Source organism: Gopherus flavomarginatus, chromosome 5 (assembly GCF_025201925.1).
Source record: "Gopherus flavomarginatus isolate rGopFla2 chromosome 5, rGopFla2.mat.asm, whole genome shotgun sequence".
NCBI lineage: Eukaryota > Metazoa > Chordata > Testudines > Testudinidae > Gopherus > Gopherus flavomarginatus.
In genome coordinates, this window is record NC_066621.1 from 5,032,958 (window position 1) to 5,053,428 (window position 20,471).

General features: G+C 46.6%; 1 protein-coding gene and 1 pseudogene across 15 annotated transcripts in view; both read right to left on the reverse strand.

The window, feature by feature from the left end:
• Positions 1 to 20,471, reverse strand: part of LOC127052770 (zinc finger protein 883-like) — a 69,452-nt gene that overhangs the window by 21,497 nt on the left and 27,484 nt on the right. For 3 of the 15 annotated variants that reach the window (XM_050956784.1, XM_050956770.1, XM_050956797.1), the window contains exon 1: positions 317 to 433. The exons of 8 other annotated variants lie outside the window; for them this stretch is intronic. The gene's annotated coding sequence lies outside the window, so the exon portion shown is untranslated. Of the gene's footprint in view, positions 1 to 299; positions 434 to 556; positions 668 to 697; positions 752 to 20,471 lie in introns of those variants that run through there. 4 more of the 15 variants (XM_050956771.1, XM_050956788.1, XM_050956791.1 and 1 more) reach the window with 4 other exon arrangements.
• Positions 15,200 to 15,318, reverse strand: LOC127052993 (uncharacterized; annotated as a pseudogene).

The following is a 20,471-nucleotide window of genomic DNA, read 5'->3' on the forward strand; positions in this document are numbered from 1 at the left end:
CAGAGAGCTGTTGCTCCAGCAGCAGCCCAGGCTTTTTGCTTGGGGGGCGGCTCTGCGTGAATCCCCAACACGCTGACTGATGGGGCAGCCACAGAAGGAACCTCCCTCCCACACGGTACCCATGGACTCAGTTCAACCTCCCAGCGCCTCACCATTGCCAGTGTGTGCAGCAGCCCCAGCCCGGCCTCTAACCCGGTCTAGGGTGACCAGATGTCCCGATTTCATAGGGACAGTCCCAATTTTGGGGTCCTTTTCTTATCTAGGCTCCTATTACCCCCCACCCTGTCCCAATTTTTCACCTTTGCTGTCTGCTCACCTAACCCGGTCTCCCGAGCAGGCTGGTCCCAGCCCCAGCAGCACAGGCCAGAGGAGCTGCCCGACAGGACCTGCCCCCAGCCCCGGCCGGTGCCTGCTCGGCGGGAAGGGGGCAGAACCCGGCACCCCCGCAGCGCCGCCCCGGGAAGGTCCCGCCCGCCCCCAGCAGCGAGCAGGGGCTTCGGTCGGGCTCTCGCGGGCTGGGGCGCGGACCCTGCCGGGCTCCGCTGCACAAACCGACCCCCGGGGGGGTCTCTCCGGTCCCAGGCGCGGTTCGGCTCCGCCCCCAGCAGCTCCCTCCCCAGGCAGCGATTTCCAGCCTCTGCGGCTGTTTCCCTCCCTCCGCGGCCGCCTCCGGCTGCGCCCCCCGGGCCCCGCTCACCGCGCCGGGCGCTGGGGCTGCAGCCTGCAGGGGGGGCTCGCTCCGCACGCGCCGCTCGGGCCGGGCTCGGCCCCCAGGGCTCCGCGGCGCGCACGAGAAGGTCCCTGCCCGAGCCCGCCCCCCGCAGCAATGACTGGGCGTGTCTAGGCTGGGGAGGACTCGGAGCTCGGGGGGTTTAACCCTTAATCAGCTCGTCGGGGGGAGCGAGGTGCAGAGGGAGCCGCTAGGGGAGACGAGGTGAAGTCGGGTCCCTGGGTCTTGGTGGCTCCCGGTCCCGTCCCTTCTGCGAAGGCGGCTATTGGAGCAATGTTCCAGTGCGGGGCTGGGCACCCTGGCTAGGGTGGAGACCACTTCCGGCCAGGGGGGCTGCCGCTCCTGCACCCCCAGCCCCGAGTTCCAGCCCCCGCTTCAAAGAACATTTCTTAGTAATTCATCAGGGTGAGAGACGCCTCTTCAAACATTTCACCGGAACAAATATGGGTTGAGATTCATAACAGTGTCTATTAGTAAATTAATACATTATTTAATAATTATTCAAATCTGGACCTGGGATGTGAGTGGCTGTAAGTAAGAAAATACTTTTCGCAGCGTTGTAACTTGTGCCATGAAGATGAGACACGAACATTCCTAGAGGCGAAATTCCGTGTCTGGACTGCACTCTGCCAAATGTTATACCCGAGTTTCTATCTTGTATCTGATTTGATACTAGTAATACCACATGTATGAAAAAAATCAGCCAAAAGCAATGGTCAACCAAATAGTGGCAGATCCAGATGTAATATTTTTACATAGTTTATATGGACAAGAGTTACCATTTAAGCAGCTTTTTACAGTAGTTAGCTAATGGTACAAACAATATTTGGAAAGATCATTAAGTGGTCCGCTAAGACCTCCAGCGATTTTCAAATGGTCTGCAGAAAAATAAGATAGACTACAAGAACAATCAAGGTACCTCACTTTATTTTCATTTACTTGCTATTACTTATAGGAGGAAGATGAAGAAAAAATAACGAAAAATGGAGGAAGGAGGGAGATAAGAGAGAATGTTCTTTTTCTTGGCTGAGTCCCAAGGTGGGGCCCCAAAAATTAAGCCGGACACAAGGCCCCACTAACTCTAAATCCACCACTGGGACAGACCCCTCAATAGCTCCCCACTCCAGTGACCCCCCACTCCCTCAGCTCCACATGCTGCTGCCAGGACGGGCTGACTCCTCCCTTGCCCCAACACCTCGCACCACTGCCAGGAACTGGGGCTGGCCTCTAACCCCCGCTCCTTTCTACCTGGGGCTGACCCCCACTCCGAGCCCTGCTGCTTGACACCTCGCATCGCCACCCCCTGCACACACGTTTCTCCACGCCCCGCTAGGGGGGCGCAGCTGACTTTTTTGGTAAACTGGGCATTTGTTTCATTTGCACTTGCCAACTGATGGGTTGGCAGGAGCAAACAGGAAAAATGCCCATTTTTGTCAAAAAAGTCAGGATGGCCAGGACAGAGCTTAAAAAGGGATCTGTCCTGGCCAAATGGGGATGCATGGTCACCCTATCTCCAGGCAAGTGGGTCCTGAGGGAGTCTAGCCAGGGTGGGTGCGGACCCTGCTCTGGCTAATCACACCAGTTCCAAGAGACCAGAGTGATTCCCCACCTTGGCTGTGGACTGGCCCTGGCTGTGCTGTCAGCTCAGCCCAGCAGATGCCATCACCTTCCAGCAGGGCCGGTGACTGTGGCTGGGGAGAGGGTGTGAGGGAGTGGGTCTCTGGAGGTGTGTGTTTGGGCTCCTGGCCAGTGGGGAGTCTCTTGGGGGGGTGCAGTGGGGGAGGTCTGTGTGTTAGAATGCTGGGCAGCGGGGGGTCTGAGTAGGGTGCTGTGTAGTTGTGGTGGTGGACTGTGGGGAAGTGAATTGGGCAGTAGTGGTGTGGCTCTGTGTGGAGTGCTGGGCAGGGGTGGTGGTGTGCCGGCCGCTGGGCATTTGTGGTGGAGGGTCTGCTGTACACAGCAGTTCCAGGGAATGCTAAGAATAGGGAATTGGGCCCAATAATTACAACAGCAAGTTACTCCTTTGACTCAGGTTCTCTCCCAGGTTGCCTCCAGCATGGAAATTACTCCCAGCAATACTGTCCTATAGCCAGTGGCTCCTGAATTACACTGCAGAGCAACACCAGCAAAAACCCAGACCTTCTCCCAGAAACGTAAAACATGAACTGTCCAGCCTTCTCCTGGACAATACATGCTCATATAAAGTATATTAATAGAAAATGATGGGCACAGATCCTGTTATCTGATATGGAGATTCTCAAATCCTTCAATCCAAACCCACTGGCTTAGATGAAACAATATTACAAGTTAAGTACAAGTTAAAACTACAGAGAATTTAAGTGATTTACAGATAAGAAGGGATTGTTCATGGAGACTAAAGAAAAAGTCAGAGGCCCATGACTCGTCCCTGATTTTTAAAAAATATTCTTGATAAAACAGGAAGGGACTGGGCAGCTGTGGAGTGGCTTGGAGCTCTGGAGGGAGCTCTGGGCAGCTCTGGAGCAGCAGTGGGGAGGAAGGAATCCCCCTGCCATCACTGCAGTGGGGAGCTGTGGTGGTCCACATGCCCACCAAGGTGGGTCAGGAGCTGCAGGGTGGCCCCCGCCTCCACCTGCAGCAGCTGCTACAAACTGCGGGATACCCCGCTGCTCATGGCAGCAGAGAGCTTGGGGGCCCGCTGACTCAGGCGGTGGATGTACGTGCTCCCTGCCTCTATGGGAGGCGATGGGACCTTGCAGCTCCCAGATTCCAGGGCTGAAGTCATGAAGGTCTTTGGAAGTCACAGATTCTGAGACTTTTGCTACTTCTGTGAAAAAAAACGTAGCCTTAGTTATAGGAAAATAATAGGTAAAACACAACTAATAACTAACTGTACAAGTTAAATGGATTCAAAGCAAAAGTCTCTCTCACCGCATGCTGTATTCGTTTAATCGGCGGGAATCCTTTCAGCTAGGGACCCTCCCCAAGTGCAGTGTTACTTTCCTTGTCTTTCAGGTGTCATTGATGCCATGAGCAGAGAGAGAGGGAGGAACATTTTGGGGCACCTCTTCCTCTTTCTTATAGTTCATGCTCTTCTGCAAGAATCAGCTCCAGCTGAACTTCAGTATCCATATACGTCATTTCGGTATCCATCACCTTTTTCAAGAACGCAACCCCGATGTATGCAGGAGACTTCTGCAAACCTTACACACCTTTTCTTATCTAATTATGCATGCAACAGTTTAGCTGGCAGGAGACCATAGCATATAAGTAGCATAAAAAACAAAGATACATGTACACTAACTGTACCTAGCACACAGTTCATATTTGGCAAGCCTTAAGAGAGCATATATCTTGTGTCTGACAGATTCTGCATATATTATGAACAAAGGTTAGAAGAATTTAACTACTAGTACATTTGTACAATAAAGCTTAGCATGAGCACAAAGTATTCTGGGAGCTTTTAACTAATTCAGTGCTCTAACACCCCCATTTTTAGAATACAGACAATGATTTAAAGCAGATAGCAACTGAGGTGAACTGCATACAGCATAGCCAGCTCCAGTAAGAAAGGCAAGATGGGTGCTTCTCCCCAACATCATTTCTCAAGTGACTGAAACACGGCAAAGTCAGCAATGCAGTACACACATGACAGTGCAGCCATTTCAGACTCATATTTCTCTTGTATTATTTTATTCCCTCCAGGAACGATGAGACAACAGTGACAGGAAGTCCCATCTCATCATCAGCCTGCGACAGAGAGGTACTGCCACGGATTTCCCCACTTGACGAACGAGGAGACACTGGCCCGGTACTGTGGCTCAGTTTGATCTGTGGATGTTGCTGGGACTGGTTTCTCTCCCTCTCTATTTAGGATTCTCTCTCTCCCCGGAAACAGTGCTCTCTGGGCTGCCTGTTCCCCATGCAGGATCCTGCCTCTGTCCCAGCCCCATGACCACTGGAGGTTTTATACCCATGTCACACTCTGGGCTGGGACAGCAACTCCACAAGTTGTTTATAGAAAACACCAACAACAAGCAGCAAACCTGAGTCCCAGCCGGAAAAGTGGAGCAAAGTTGCCCACAGATTTTCCTGCACTCCTTCCCTCTTGGTGTCAAGGCTGAGCTGCAGGTCTATCTCAGTGTCAGGGGTAATCTACACTAGAAGTGCTGCAGGTCCCTCTAGTGCTCAAGACACCAACCTAACATTCAAGATGCTCTAAGCAGATGGGAGAGAACTCGCCTGTCAGCATAACACCTCCACCTCTATGAGAGGCGAAAGCTCTCCTGCCAACATAGCTCAGGCCACATCCAGACTAGGTATTAAAATTGATTTTAGATACGCAACTTCAGCTACGGGAATAACGTAGCTGAAGTCGAATTTCTAAAATCGAGGTACTCACCCGTCTGGACGGCGCGGCATCGATGTCCGCGGCTTTCCGTGTCGATTCCGGAACTCCGTTCGGGTTGATGGAGTTCCGGAATCGATGTAAGCGCGCTCGGGGATCGATACATCGCGTCCAGACTAGACGCGATATATCGATCCCTGAGCAATCGATTTTAACCCGCCGATGCCGCGGGTTAGTCTGGACGTGCGCTCAGTCTACACCAGCACGTAGGTTGGTCTATTTTACATCTCTCAGGGTATGTCCACACTACAGCTTAAAATCGATATTAGTAAAATCGATTTTATAAAACAGGGTTTATAAAATCGATTTTACGCGTCCACACTAGGGCACATTACTTCGGTGGTGTGCGTCCATGGTCCCAGGGTACCATCGATTTCCGGAGCAGTGCACTCTGGGTAGCTCAGTAAAAGAATGGGACCAATAACTTCGATTTCCGTCCACACTAACCCTAAATCGATTTAGTAATATCGATTTTAGGGTTACTCCTTTCGTTTAGCTGGAGTACAGAAATCGATTTTAAGACCCCTTAAAATCGATTTTAAGTGCCTTGTAGTGTGGACGGTTACAGCATTAAATCGATTTAACGCTGTTTAAATCGATTTAACGCTGTAGTGTGGACCTGGCCTGAGGGTGCGTCCATACTACAGCTTAAAATCGATATTAGTAAAATCGATTTTATAAAACAGGGTTTATAAAATCGATTTTACGCGTCCACACTAGGGCACATTATGTCGGTGGTGTGCGTCCATGGTACCAGGCGTCCATCGATTTCAGGAGCGTTGCACTGTGGGTACCTATCCCATAGTTCCTGTAGTGTTCCCTGACCCTTGGATTTATGGGTTACTACCCCAGTGCCTGATGGGGCAAAAATCACTGCCGTGGGTGGTTCTGGGTACAGGCTCACCCCCTCCCTTCCTGAAAGCAGCAGACAGCCATTTCGCGCGTTTTTTACTGGGTGAAGTGAGCAAACGCCATTTTCCAGCAAGCTTGGACCCTGGTCTGATCAGTACCTTGATCGTGGACGTTGTAAACAGTTCACGCATTCTCGTGCTGTCTATGCTGAACCATGAACAGCAAATGCAGGAGAGGATGCTGCAGGGACGGCAGCGCGGCGACGAGAGTGATTAGGACCTGGAGACTGAGTTCTCCGAAACCGTGGGCCCCCGCGCTTAGGAGCTCCTGATGGTAATGGGGGAGGTTCTAAGCATTGCTCGCCAATTTTGGGCCCGGGAAACAAGCACAGACCAGTGGGACCGCATAGTTTTGCAGGTGTGGGATGATTCACAGTGGGCAAATCTACTGTGGGGGCTGCTGTGCTGGAAGTAGCCAAAGCAATCATTAAGCTGCTGCTACGAAAGGTTGTGACTCTGGGAAACGTGCAGGTCATAGTGGATGGCTTTGCTGCAATGAGATTCCCTAACTGTGGGGGGGCGATAGATGGAACCCATATCCCTATCTTGGCACCGGAGCACCAGGGCACCCAGTACGTAAACTGCAAGGGGTACTTTTCAATGGTGCTGCAAGCACTGGTGGATCACAAGGGACGTTTCACCAACATCCACGTGGGATGGCCAGGAAGAGTTCATGACGTTCGTGTCTTCAGAAGCACTACTCTGTTTAAATGGCTGCAGCAAGGGACTTACTTCCCAGACCAGAAAATAACAGTTGGAGATGTTGAAATGCCTGTAGTTATCCTGGGGGACCCAGCCTACCCCTTGATGCCATGGCTCATGAAGCCATACACAGGCAGCCTGGACAGTGGTCAGGAGTTGTTTAACTACAGGCTGAGCAAGTGCAGAATGGTGGTAGAATGTGCATTTGGCCGTCTCAAAGGGCGCTGGAGAAGCTTACTTACTCACTCAGACCTCAGCCAAACCAATGTCCCCTTTGTTATTGCTGCTTGCTGTGTGCTCCACAATCTCTGTGAGAGTAAGGGGGAGACCTTTATGGCGGGGTGGGAGGCAGAGGCAAATCACCTGGCTGCTGATTACGCGCAGCCAGACACCAGGGCAATTAGAAGATCACACCAGGAAGCGGTGCACATCAGAGAAGCCTTGAAAACGAGTTTCATCATGGGCCAGGGTACGGTGTGACTGCTGTGTTTCTTTCCCCTTCATGAACCTCCCCCCCATGTATTGACTACTGCTGCTGCAAGCAAGCTACCCTCCACCCTTCCATAACAGCTTGCTTATGGAAATAAAGTTACTATCTGTAAAAAACCTTGTATTCTTTATTAAAAGTCAGTCCCTGTAAGCAACCCACCCTCCCTCTTGCTTTAAAAAGCATGTACTTAAAAATACATAAGTAGGGATTTTGGAGGAGGATGGGAGGGAGGGAGGGAAGAGAAAGGCAATTAAGGAAGCCTTGAAAACGAGTTGTATCATGGGCCAGGGTATGGTGTGACTGCTGTGTTTCTTTCCCCTTCATGAACCTCCCCCCCATGTATTGACTCCTGCTGCTGCAAGCAAGCTACCCTCCACCTTTCCATAACTGCTTGCTTATGGAAATAAAGTCATTCCCTGTAACCAACCCACCCTCCCACTGCCTTTGAATAGCATGAATAGCATGTCCTTATAAGAAGAGTAAAAGAAATGAAAAGGTACCCCGGGAGTGGTTTGGGAGGAGTATAAGAGGGAAGAAAAAGGCCATTAAGGGCATTTCAATGTAATGACAGCCTTTTGGCTGGACTGTCCACGGGGGTGGAGTGGGCAGCTGCAGAAAGCCTTCCCCCACGCGTTCTTACACGTCTGGGTGTGGAAGATATGGGACATGGTGGGTACTGAGGGAGGTTAAACATGGGCTGGAATGGCACTCTGTGACCCCGCAGCTCTTCCACCAGACTTCGGAGGATGTCAGTTTGATCGCGCAGCAGCTCCAGCGTTGCAGCCCGCCACCGCTGATCTTCCTGCCTACACCTCTGATCTTCCTGCCGCCACATCTCATCTCGAGCATCCCTCCTGTCCTCACGTTCACTGGCAGCGTCCCTGTACTTTGCGACCACGTCTTTCCACTCCCCCAGATGAGCTCTTTCACTGCGGGTTACTGCCATTATTTCTGTGAACGTCTCCTCCTGTGTCCTCTTCTTCCTTATTCTCCTTATCTGACCTATCCGTGGGACTGGGGTAGGGAGGCTTGAAAAATGTGCAGCTGCATGAGTGGGGGAAAAGAGTGATAGAAGGATCATAAGAGATACATTTCACAGAACAATGGTTATACTCTTTCACAGTGAACTACACTATTCACCGTACGTAGCACATGTCACTTCACTACAAGGTCGCCTTTGGATTCTTTTAGTATTTAGTGCTTGCGGCTGTGGTGTCAGAGATCAACACAGACGCAGGTCCGGGGATTACAAATCAGCTTGCAGGCGGACATGGTAAGGCTTACATCTAATGGCAGTTAACCATGCAACCTCTTTTATTCCCCCGTACCACTGGCTATTACCAGGTAACATTCATGCTTGGCAGCCAAACTGCTAAAAAGCACATCTTTTGCTTCTTTTCTTATGCCATCAGAAAGGTTAAGCGCTAGAGGAAAATTGTGAATGGTTCCCCCCCCCACTCTGCATGTCTGCTGTAATGGCAGGTCACTGAAACTTTACCACCTCCCCCCTCCCCTCTCTATGCCTTGGCAATTAGCAGCGATAATTCCTGCTGCCCAAATGCTAAAAAGGTCAGCGGCATTAGAGACACCTCCCCGTAGGAATGTGCAGGTTTTTACCCTCCCCCCCCCATGGCTAACTGCTAGGAAAGGTTTTTTTTAAAGGAGCAGGAAAGCAGAAACGAAGGAATGGTCATCTCTGTCCCCTTAATAAACTACATTACTTTTTAACAGGTGACCATGAACGATATCACTCTCCTGAGGATAACAGACAGAGAAAAAGAAATTATGCTTCTTGAATGCCAGCAATCCCCGGGGCCATACACAGCTAGGCTTTGTCATGCAATGATACCCGATTACGTGCTCCAGGCATGGCGTGATAAAGTTTTGTACCATGGTGGACAGAATAAGGCTGCCCTGCCCAGAAACCTTCTGCAAAGGCTATTGGGGTACCTCCAGGAGTGCTTCATAGAGATGTCCCTGGAGGATTTCCGCTCCATCCCCAGACATGTTAACAGACTTTTCCAGTAACTTTAATGCCAGCTACTGCATGCAAGCCCTCATGGCAAATCAATCATTAAAAAACGCTTGCTTTTAAACTATGGTTTTTATTTAAAAAAGTACACTCACCAGAGGTCGCTTCCATGGCTTCATTGTCTGTGCTAGTGGCTTGGGAGGGCTGCGATGGTAATTCTGGTTGGGTGAGGAAAAGCTCCTGGCTGTTGGGGAGAATGGAGTGCTGTGTGGTCTCTGCCATCTCGTCCTCCTCTTCCTCCTCCACATCTTCGCCGTCCGCAGAATCATCAGCAGTGGCTGAGATTACTACCCCCACCTCTGAATCCACAGACAAGGGGGGGCTTGTCGTGGCGCAACCACCTAAAATTGCGTGAAGCTCCGCGTAGAAGCGGCATGTTTTTGGCCCAGATCTGGATCTGCCATTTGCTGCTTTGGTCTTCTGGTACGCTTGTCTGAGCTCCTTCACTTTAACTCTGCACTGCACCGAGTCCCTGCTATGGCCTCTCTGCCTCATGGCATTAGAAATCTTTTCAAAAGTTTTCTCATTTCGTCTACTGGAACGCAGTTCTGATAGCACAGAATCTTCTCCCCATACAGCGATCAGATCCAATAACTCCTGTGCATTCCACGCTGGAGCTCTTTTCCTATTCTCAGGAGACTGCATTGTTACCTGTGCTGCTGAGAGCTCCACGCTGGCCAAACAGGAAATGCAATTCAAATGTTCCCGGGGCTTTTCCTGTGTACCTGGCCAGTGAAGTAGGGTTCCTTTACCTGTCCAGAGCAGCCACTGGTGCACTGTGGGATACCTCCCGGAGGCCATTAACTTCGATTTCTGTCCACACTAGCCCAAAATCGATTTTGTAAAATCGATTTTAGGGTTACTCCTTTCGTTTAGCTGGAATACAGAAATCAATTTTAAGACCCCTTAAAATTGATTTTAAGTGCCTTGTAGTGTGGATGGTTACAGCATTAAATCGATTTAACGCAGTTTAAATCGATTTAACGCTGTAGTGTGGACCTGGCCTCAGGGATGTGGATTAGTGTTCTGGTAAGTGATAAGTTGTAGTGTAGACAGGCCCTGGCTGGCATTAAAATGCCACTTACTTGTCCAGGAACACGAATTATTTAAAAAAAAAGGGGCATTTTAACAGTGTGAAAGTAGAATGAATTATATAGTAAGAATAGAAAGGATTAAAGAAATGTTGTCTGTACCTTTAAGCAAAGTTGTTGGAATGTTGCAATCAGGTATCAGGAATACAGACATTAACATAGAACAATTGCACCGTTTAAGGGCAATTGGTGAAGCATTAGCCTTAGATCGATAACAGTTAGTAAGGAAATAGGATATGCATGCTGTGCCCCAGGTGAATTTTACTGTTTTGATTTCTTTGTCCCTTTGTCTAATTCCCGCTCTTTTATCTGTATAAATAAGACTGTTTGGGCCTTGCATGGCCACTCACATATTCTGAATGTTATTGGCAGAGCGCTGCGCTAATAAACAGAGTGGTCTGACAAATTGTGAGTCCTGATTCTAACTTTGACAATTTGGAGGTCCCATCGAGATGGCAAACGTCTTCACTGGGGCTGTGTGATTCCTGACTGTTTTTGTGGGATGACCGTGGCAGCTGGCACCTGGGCATTTGGCCCAAGCGTTCCCCCACTAGAGCAGAAAGGCGCACAGCCACAGTGAGGTCTACGCCATCGAACCTGTTGGTTCCCACTCTGTTCTGGTAGGGATCCCGGGATCTGACATCAGGAATCTGGTCAGGTAATTATTTCAGTGTTTTGTCCGGACTGAGGACTGCCCTGTCTCTGTGTCTATCTGTCCTCTTGTGGAGCATTTGAGTCTGGGTGCCGTCTCTGTCTGGGGATCAGCCGACCAAGGGGTTCCTGTCCCCGCGGTCTGAGTGAGTGGAATCTGCACAATCACAGCCGCACCGCACTTTGGGTAAAACCCCTGGTGTGAAAGCAAGGGCGACTGAGGCAGTAGCCTGTGGGCTCCTTTTGTGTGTTGCACTGGGCATCGCTCTGACGAACCCGAATTTCCTTCTTGTGTGATTGGTGTGTGAAGTCCTCCTGTATGGGTAACCAGACGTCTAAGTCAGGACAGTTCCCTAAATGAATGCCGGCTCATTTTATGTATTTAGGATGGGTCCAGACTCCTGTAAAAAGGGTCCAGACTCCTGTAAATTTCTGGGAAAATGGTCTAGGCTAACTCAGGGGGATCCCAAAACTCAGTGACCACTGTTAAAATCTTGGAACAAAGACTGAGTGGACGTCTTAAAGGATAAACTCGGCCAACCTAAAATTAAATTGGCTAAAGGAGAGGTTAATTGTTTCATGCAGTGGTGGAAAGAGGCAAATCATAGGTGGACAAAATCAAAACTGGCCTCTCTCATGTGGAAGAAGGGAAAGAATTGACAAGGATTTGTAGGGGATCTTAATGCATGTCAGTCTGTTAGCAAGAGTTAGGCTAATTGTAACCCTAATGACGTGAGATTTGTAGAAGCGAGGATTGTGTGAGGCGAGTAGGAAAGAAGTGTGTGAGAAGTTATCACGACCTTGCACTGATAATTAAATACGTAGACTGGCGCCCAACATGGGGCAAATAAGATAGCAGAATAGCCTATGTATAAACAAAATGCAGCTGTTGCTTGTTATTGTCTGTAACAAAGGTATAAATGCTTGCTGTAATTGTTTACCTGTTGAGAGACCTGTCCGGGACTGGGGTGACCCAGTGTCCTAGGGCACTCCCTCCCTCTATTGCAATTGCTGGAGTTAATATAAAGTATTTGATTTTGCTGCACCCAAACAAAAAGCGAGAACTGAGTTTTTCTCCGACAATTTGGGGGCTCGTCCGGGATGGCAACGCCCACGGACCCACGGGCAGCTGCTACGGATCGTTCCCCTTCGAACCCCATGGCGCCACAATAGAGGTAAGAGACCTTTTGAAATCTCTATTGGGGTGTCGGAGGAGGACTGTCTGTGGGGACGTCTGTGTCCGTTGGGCTCACGCCATCTGAACTTATTGACTGTCCAGCAAGATCAGATGCAGAGTGGTATTGGGGGAAAGCCCCAATCAGGTTAGTTTATAGCAGTACTGGGAAACTGCTGGGTTGACCAACAAGGTAATGCATAAGGTAATGCATTAGGTAATGCATAGTGAGATGCATTAGAGATGCACCGGTGCTGAGGGGTTTTTACCGCCTCAAGAGGGGTTGTTATACCGCCTCATGGTATTGGGTCCGGACATAAGGTACAGATGCATCGTGGTATTTGGAAATAAGGCCTTGGTGTGTGTGTGTGTGTGTGTTCACTAGTGTGAGTGACTGTTACCGGAAGACGCCCAGAGTACCCTGTGAAGCGAAAGCTCATGACCAGGACTACTCTAACGCAAGCCCGGTAACTAGTGGATCTTTAGAAGATCCGACCCACGGTGGGCTGACTCCGCCTGGCATCGTCCGGTGAGGAAGCTACCTGGGTCTAGGAGCATGTGTACCCTTCTTCCCTTCCCCTTTCCTTTTCCGTGTGGGCTACTGACAGTCTGATCATCTCACTGGATGCAATCAGAGTAAGCGGCGCCGTCTCCCAGAGACTAGCCGACGCTCTTTGCTGAAAGGAGGTGTAGGAGGCTCGTGGCCATCCTCGTTAGCCTCTCCTGTGTGAGTACTCTGTAGGGAGAGATTCTTAGTTTATGTGCCGCTAGCGCGGACAGGGCACCCTCCCTGTGTGTGTAAGTGGAAAATGGGTGGGGGACAGTCTAAATATTCCAGCTCACCCCCTAAGGGTACCCCATCTTATTTCATGTACGTACATTATGGTCCAACAACCTGCAGGTATTTAGAGTATTGGAATCTTTACACGCGTGAAAATCCATCTAAACAATGCCCACTAGAAGGTACCTTCAATCTAAATAAGATCATACATCTAAGAGGAGCTTTTAATCACCAAAAAGCCTCTGACAGTGTGAGCAATTTGTCTATTGAGGAAAGGAATGGGTTAATTAGAAATTCAGCTTGGCCCAGAGATAAAGAGAAAGTTGCTCTGCGTTCAAGGTCAAGAATCAACGCAGATTATGCTAAGTACAAAGAAAAACTGCTTTCGGCCCCAGCTGGCTGTGAAAAAATATAGACAGAGGCAAACTAAAGGCAATACAAGTTACAGAACTGAGATTACATTTGCAAAGCTTAACTGTCCAGTGAGATTCAACAGAGTGCCTTTGTGACCCCGGAGCCGGTGTGGCTTGGTGACACCGAAGAAGCCACAGGCAGCCGACCTGGACTGGAATCTCTGAAAGAAACGCCGCAGGAGATTCAGGGTGTAAAAGAACAGTCCTCCCAAGAGCAAAAGCATGTTGGAAATTCTGGACAAGCTGTATACAGGATAATCTCCCGTCCACCTCTCTCCCTTCTCTGAACGTTATACACAGACGTGGCCAGTCTGGACATGTGTGAGTATGAAAATGGCGTAGGGCCTGGGGCATTAATGTTTTTCCTGAGTGATGTGGGAGTGTTCCCAACATTCTCCATTGTTGTTTTATTATTTTATTAATGAAGCTTTAAAATTCAGTTATATGGTGTGTTTTCTTTATCTTCCCCCAACATCCTGCAGTGTCAGCCTGATCACCTGACACAAAGGATAGATTGGTAACAGAAATTTGTCACAGTTTGGTGAGCAATTGAGAGGGGGGGAGCCCTGCAGAATTTACACCATCTATTTGTTTTACCCTTGTTATTTTTATATTTGCTTTCCTTGGTATTGTTGATGTTATATGTTAAGGAGTGCATGATTAAAGGAGTGCCCACTCTCAGCCGCAGTAAGTCTGAGAACTGGAGAGGGGTTTAGCATTCCTCTGTCCACTCTGGTTGACCGGGAGGGGTGGCAGGTGGATCTACCCCAGTTGTAGCAGGACTGGGCAATAGAGAAGTTGGAGAAAAGGGAAGAGATGTGTACTTGATAACTAGAATTGAACAATTAAGTGCATAGATCATGAACCAGGCAGCAACTCAAACCTACGCCCAGGGCAAGTTGCAGGCCTTGAGATAGGACTTCCAGGTAGAAAAGGAAGCCCTGGCTAAGCAAGTACCGGTCCTTCAGGAACTTGTCAAAATGTAACCATTTGTGCTCAGCATACGCCATAACAGCAGTGTGTTTGCTACAAGAGGAAATTGAATAGTTAAACGCTAATGGGCCATGTGGCAAGCCTCACGAGGGAGGACTCAGGTAGTCTTATGGGTAAGAATGTTTAAGGGAAGAGACCAGGAGGGGTGGGGGCTAGTTGAGAAGCCCACCCTCCTAGCTAAACTGGTAGTGGAACAAGTTGGTGCCCATGGAAGGCACGGTTCAGCAAGGAAAGCAGGATTGGGCCCAAGCGGGCAGGCAATAGACAGAGAGATTGCAAAACAGGTTGGAGAATTTTGAGGGTGTAGTGGAAGAAAGGAGTAAGTAAGTGTACGCATAGGGATTTCAAATACCCAGGACAATACTTGAAATGGTGATTTGAGTTGATAAAAGTGGCTGTTGGGAGACAAGCAAGTGATTTAAGGGAGAGTGAGAAGTTAACTCTCTAGTTGCTGGAGGGAACAGCAGTTGAACTTTGTAAAATGCTAAAGAGGAAAGTTCTTGGTGTCTGTGAAATGTTTGTAAATAAATTCAGGCAAAGAAATTACTAGATTGCAATCATTTGGCTATGAACAATTTAGCTGAATTGGCTAAAGAAATATATACAGTGCTATGTCATTGAAATTTTATTAGGCTCTAAGGGGCACTATAAGTAGTGATGTTTTCTTTCAGTGTTTGAAAGCAGGAGTTAAAAGTAAAAAGCAATCAAAATTCTGGTAAAGTTAATTATGTCCCTTTTAAGGTAAGAATGTTTAAGGGAAGAGACCAGGAGGGGTGAGGGCTAGTTGAGAAGCCCACCCTCCTAGCTAAATTGGTAGTGGAACAAGTTGGTGCCCATGGAAGGGACGGTTCAGCATCCAGTATTCCCAGGAGGTCTCCCAGCCAAGTACTAACCAGGACCGATCCTGCTTAGCTTCCGAGATCAGACGAGATCGGGCGTGTTCAGGGTGGTATGGCCGTTTTAGTAAGTTAAAAGCTTTATTAAAAGCCTCCTCTCCCACCACCAGACCAAGCGCTCCCCTTTACCCCGTTCTCCAAACCCCGGATTGATCCAACCCCCTTCATACTCCCATCTCATTGTAAAAACGACCAAAAAGCCCCTTGTTCTGTTCCCCTTTGTTGTTTGCCTCAAAAACTGATTCTTTAGTGTTCCACTACCAATTCAGCAAGGAGGGTGGGCTCCTCAACTAGCCCCCACCCTTCCTGGTCCCTTTCCTTGAACATTTCTTTCAATATTGTGAAATGACCACAATATCACTCACAAACGGTTCATTGGAAAACAACAACAACAAAAAAAAAGCAGGATCGGGCCCAGACAAGCAGGCAAGCAACAGATAAACAAACTGAAAAACAGGTTGAAAGTCCTAAGGAAATAGTGTCAGGAGGAAAAAAAAAGCAGTAAGTGCAGGCATGAATCCCTGGAACAATATTTAAAATGGTGAAATCTGAGGTGATAAAGGTGTCATTTTGGGACATAAACAAGTGATTTAAGGGAAGAGAGTGAAAAGTTAACTCTACAGTGGCTGGAGAGAATTAAGCAGTTAAACTTTGTGGAAAATGTTAAAAAGGACCATGTTAAAGAGAGAGAATTCTTGGTTTCTTTGCAGCCATTCTGAAGGGAAAATGGGCTCTTTTCCAGAAGAGTGCCTGTAAATAATCCATATATATATACAGCTATGCAAAAACAAAGCAGTGTAAAAAAAATGTTAAGGAAAAGAAAATGTGTATGTAACTATTTGTCTGTGAAAATATGTAAAGTTCTAAGAATCTAAACCAACACATCTGGTTTGTAAAACTCCTGTTTTGTAGGGGTAAGATAAATTGATTTTGTTTTTGTTTTTAATGCCACTACAAATTCATTTACTCTAATTCAAAGTTGCAAAACTGACAGACCTTTTTGCAAGACACAGGCAATTAGTGTTGTTTGGCTTTGGGATTTAGCATTTAACCCTTAAGGGGTAACTTCATTCTTTACAAAAATTAAAATGTTTTTAAATAAAGACCAACTCATGGCTGCAATAGGGCAGTCAAAATCAGGAGAATAGGTAGAGATTCTGGAGTCTGTTTGTTTGTTTGATTTGGTTTTTTTGTAACAATAGCAGATAAAAGCTGTAATGAAAGAATAAGAAATTAACAGTGACCCTCTGAAGCAACAGCAGAGGTGAGGTGCACAAAACAAAAAGAAGCAATGTTAGAAACACTGAGCCTTAAAATAGCTCTGTGTAATCAGACTGTCACTTTTATAAGGGTACATGAAAACTCTGTAAGAACAAAATAAACAGTTATACCTTATGTAAAAATTAATATGGCTAATGTTTTTTAAAAGTTCTAGTATAGAAGGAATGTGCATTTTCCCTAGGACATGTGCAGTGTATATTGTAGAAAGGGGTTAAAAAAATGCAAATGAAACGTGCTGCTGAATTAAAATCCTATTAGGGCTCCAAAAAGAGCCGCAGTAGGCTGTGTTTTCTTTTTCAGATCCTTGTGTGTTAAGACAGAGTCTCTGAGCTCTGCTGAGGCTTTGAATCCAAAAGCCAAGCCTGTGTTGATGCAAATTACCTAACTTATAAAGAAAGGTGAGAACTGCCAGCACAAAAGAAGCTGCAAATAAAGAACATACCTGGTCAGCAAACAAATTGCCTACATAAAAGGCATAGTATAACAAGATATCTTTAATAGATTTGATGCTAATGTTGTTAATATTAAACATTAAAATAAATTTGATGTTTGTAAGTACCCCTGTAACAACTTATAGTGTGTATGATTTTTGGAAAAATACTTTAAAGTAATATGGTAATGATGCTTCTCAGCTATTACCTGTGAATAAACTTAAAGCTTAACACAGCAGGAAAAACATTACAAACTTGGTCTGCTATATAAGAGGAAAAACTTGAGGTACAGCACCTCATGAATTTAATAACTAAACAGTGCAATAATTTCTGCATAACCCTTAAAATGTAAAAGTCATTAAAACCTGGCCTGCCTATTAAAAAAAAAAACACACACACAGGAAAATATGGGGTAATTCCTCTGTTTTGCCTGCAATCAGCAAGGGTATTTGTAAAAGAAAGGAATCTTTTAAGTAATAATCAAGGCCACCCCAAAAGAGATAGAAAAATGTTATTTTTGTCTTTCAGATAATCCAAAGTACTGTATAATGGGCTATGTGTATGTGTTAATTCTTGGGGAAAAGTGTTTAAAAAGTGTTAGCAACCTACTGGACCATTCATATTATACACACAAATGGGGACATGTTAAGAATTGCCACTACAGAAAAACATCATAGCTTACCATTGGTATAACATATTTTCTGGATGGTTTCCCACAACTACTGGCATACTAATGTTACTACCCCTAATTGTGTTTTTGGTTTTAAATTGTATGTGTGTAATTGAAATGTTTACAATGTGCTGGTGGATAAAACAAATGTGTGCAAAGCTAAAGCCACAGGCCCAAATCATCTCCCAGTATTTTCTATTACATGGACTAAATAAGAAGTGACACTGGTGATTAATAATCTTAGTGTCAAAAGGGGGATATGTAGGAGCAGGATTTTATAATGTCCCATAAGAATTACAGTATAATTTGATTTCATCCTGCTAGCCACCTTTTTTAAATACCAGAAAGAAATGACCCCCTGGGACTATAAGATTCTGTTTTCCCATATGCATTACAAATTGGGCCCTCTCTAACTCTTTGTTTTAAGATTTAGGTAGTAAGAGACAGGATTCTCTATTGTGTCTATGTTAAATAAATTAGAGAAACATTGAAGGCCTGGGTCTCAATGTAAATTGTCTTAGTTATCAATTGTAAAACTTAGCAAGGTTTAATTTGCAATGCATTTTTGTTCAATATAAAATACTACTGTTTGTATTCTCAATCTATTTGTGTGAATGAGGAATGTATGCATCAGCAAAAGATAAGGTGTAAAGGCCTTGTTATAGCCAGAGTCAAGGGACGGCTGTTAAACCGTCTGGCATCTCAGAGTGGATACATGCTTCGCAGTGTAAGAATGCACCACCCCCAGTGAACCAACCACCACCTCAGGACCACGCAGAGTCAATTTTTTTGACTCCAGAAGAAGACGCAGAGGAACAGCCTGCAATACCTTACAATCTACGCTCTCGTAGGGGTTGCCAGAAGCAGATGGCTACATAAAGCAAGGCCCAAGAAGAAGCAGTAGCGAGCCTAGCGCCTGCTGCCTGGTGGACATAAAACTGTAACTGCAGTTCCCTCAGTTGAGGTTGTCAGAACCAGAAGGGCCCTGCCTCCAACATGCGCCTCTGGTGGTGCCTGTTCTTCGGCTGCTGGTGTCTTAAGGTCTGGAGAGTCCACAATGACAATTCTTTTATCCAACAGCAAGTGTGGATAGCTCATACCCTTATTATTTCTAAATGCTGGGTCTGTAGCCACATCCCAGCCCACTCTCAAACTGGTGTTCCTGTCCTGGCTATCCCACTCAATTCCCCAGACCTCACTGGAGGACCGTGTCCGTTTAACACAATATGGAACAGTAATGACACCTGGGAAGAGGCTATTGGCAGTTCCTTTATCCCACTTGCGGGAGTAAAACACCAGGCAAAGAAAAGCTCCTACGGTTACAAGCAGTGGTTGAAACAATGGCAAATGAAACCGGAGAAAGTTTAAAAACCCTGGCCAAAGAAACAGGGGTGATCAGACAGGTTGCCCTCCAAAACCGTCAAGCATTAGACATAGTGCTGGTGGCCAAAGGAGGGACCTGTGCTCTCATTGGAAAAGAATGTTGTGTGTTTATACCTGACAATACCAATGAGGTAATAGATCACGCTAGCCACTTAGAACAAATCGCATATCTTCCTCATGAAGAGCTGAGTTCTTTATGGAAGTGGCTAAGTAACCTGTTCAATTTCTCTGGCATAGGAAACTGGTTGTTTCAGGGAGCCCTGACTATCCTGTTTGGAATCTTAGTGATTTTTGTATGCTTTCAGTTAATCTCCTGTTGTATCCAGATTTGTGTCACCCAGATGGCTGCCCCAAAACAGAGTGCTAATATGATAATTTTGAATATCGCTGATGAACTAAGAGATAAGGAACGGTTAATTTGTGGAACTCAGTAAGGGTTGGTCATGGCGTACGCCTGACCAAAAGGAGGGATTGTGAAAGTAGAATGAATTATATAGTAAGAATAGAAAGGATTAAAGAAATGTCTGTACCTTTAAGCAAAGTTGTTGGAATGTTGCAACAGGTATCAGGAATACAGACATTAACATAGAACAATTGCACCGTTTAAGGGCAATTGGTGAAGCATTAGCCTTAGATCGATAACAGTTAGTAAGGAAATAGGATATGCATGCTGTGTCCCAGGTGAATTTTACTGTTTTGATTTATTTGTCCCTTTGTCTAATTCCCACTCTTCTATCTGTATAAATAAGACTGTTGGGGCCTTGCATGGCCACTCACATATTCTGAATGTTATTGCCGGAGCGCTGCGCTAATAAACAGAGTGGTCTGACAAATTGTGAGTCCTGATTCTAACTTTGACAACAGGAAGTAACTGACATCTCTGATCCCTGCTGTGATAAATGAAGGGAGTGGCAGGTAGCTCTCTTTTATGGACACCCAGCCAGCCAGTTAGCTATGAAGTCCCTCTTGGTGGCTGTTCTTTGCTTGCTTTACCTGTAAAGGGTTAAAGTCCCCCAGCTAAAAGAAAGGGAGTGGGCACCTGTCATAAACAGATAAGTAAGAGTTAATAGAACAGAAGTACTTCATATCTCTTTTGCCTGTAAAGGGTTAACAAGATCAGTGAGCCTGGCTGTCACCTGACCAGAGGACCAATCAGGGGACAGGATATTTTCAAATCTTGAGGGAGGGAAGTCTGTGTGTGTGCTGTTAGTGTTTGGTTGTTGTTCACTCTGGGGGCTTAGAGGGACCAGATGTGCAACCAGGTTTCTCTCCAATCTCCCTGATACAGGTTCTTATAGATTCAAAATAGTAAGTACTAGGTGATAAGGCGAGTTAGGCTTATGTTTGTTTTCTTTATTTGCAAATGTGTATTTGGCTGGAAGGAGTTCAAATTTGTATTTTGCTAAAAGGATTTTAATTTGTACTTGTATAGTTAGGCTGGGAGGGTATTCCCAG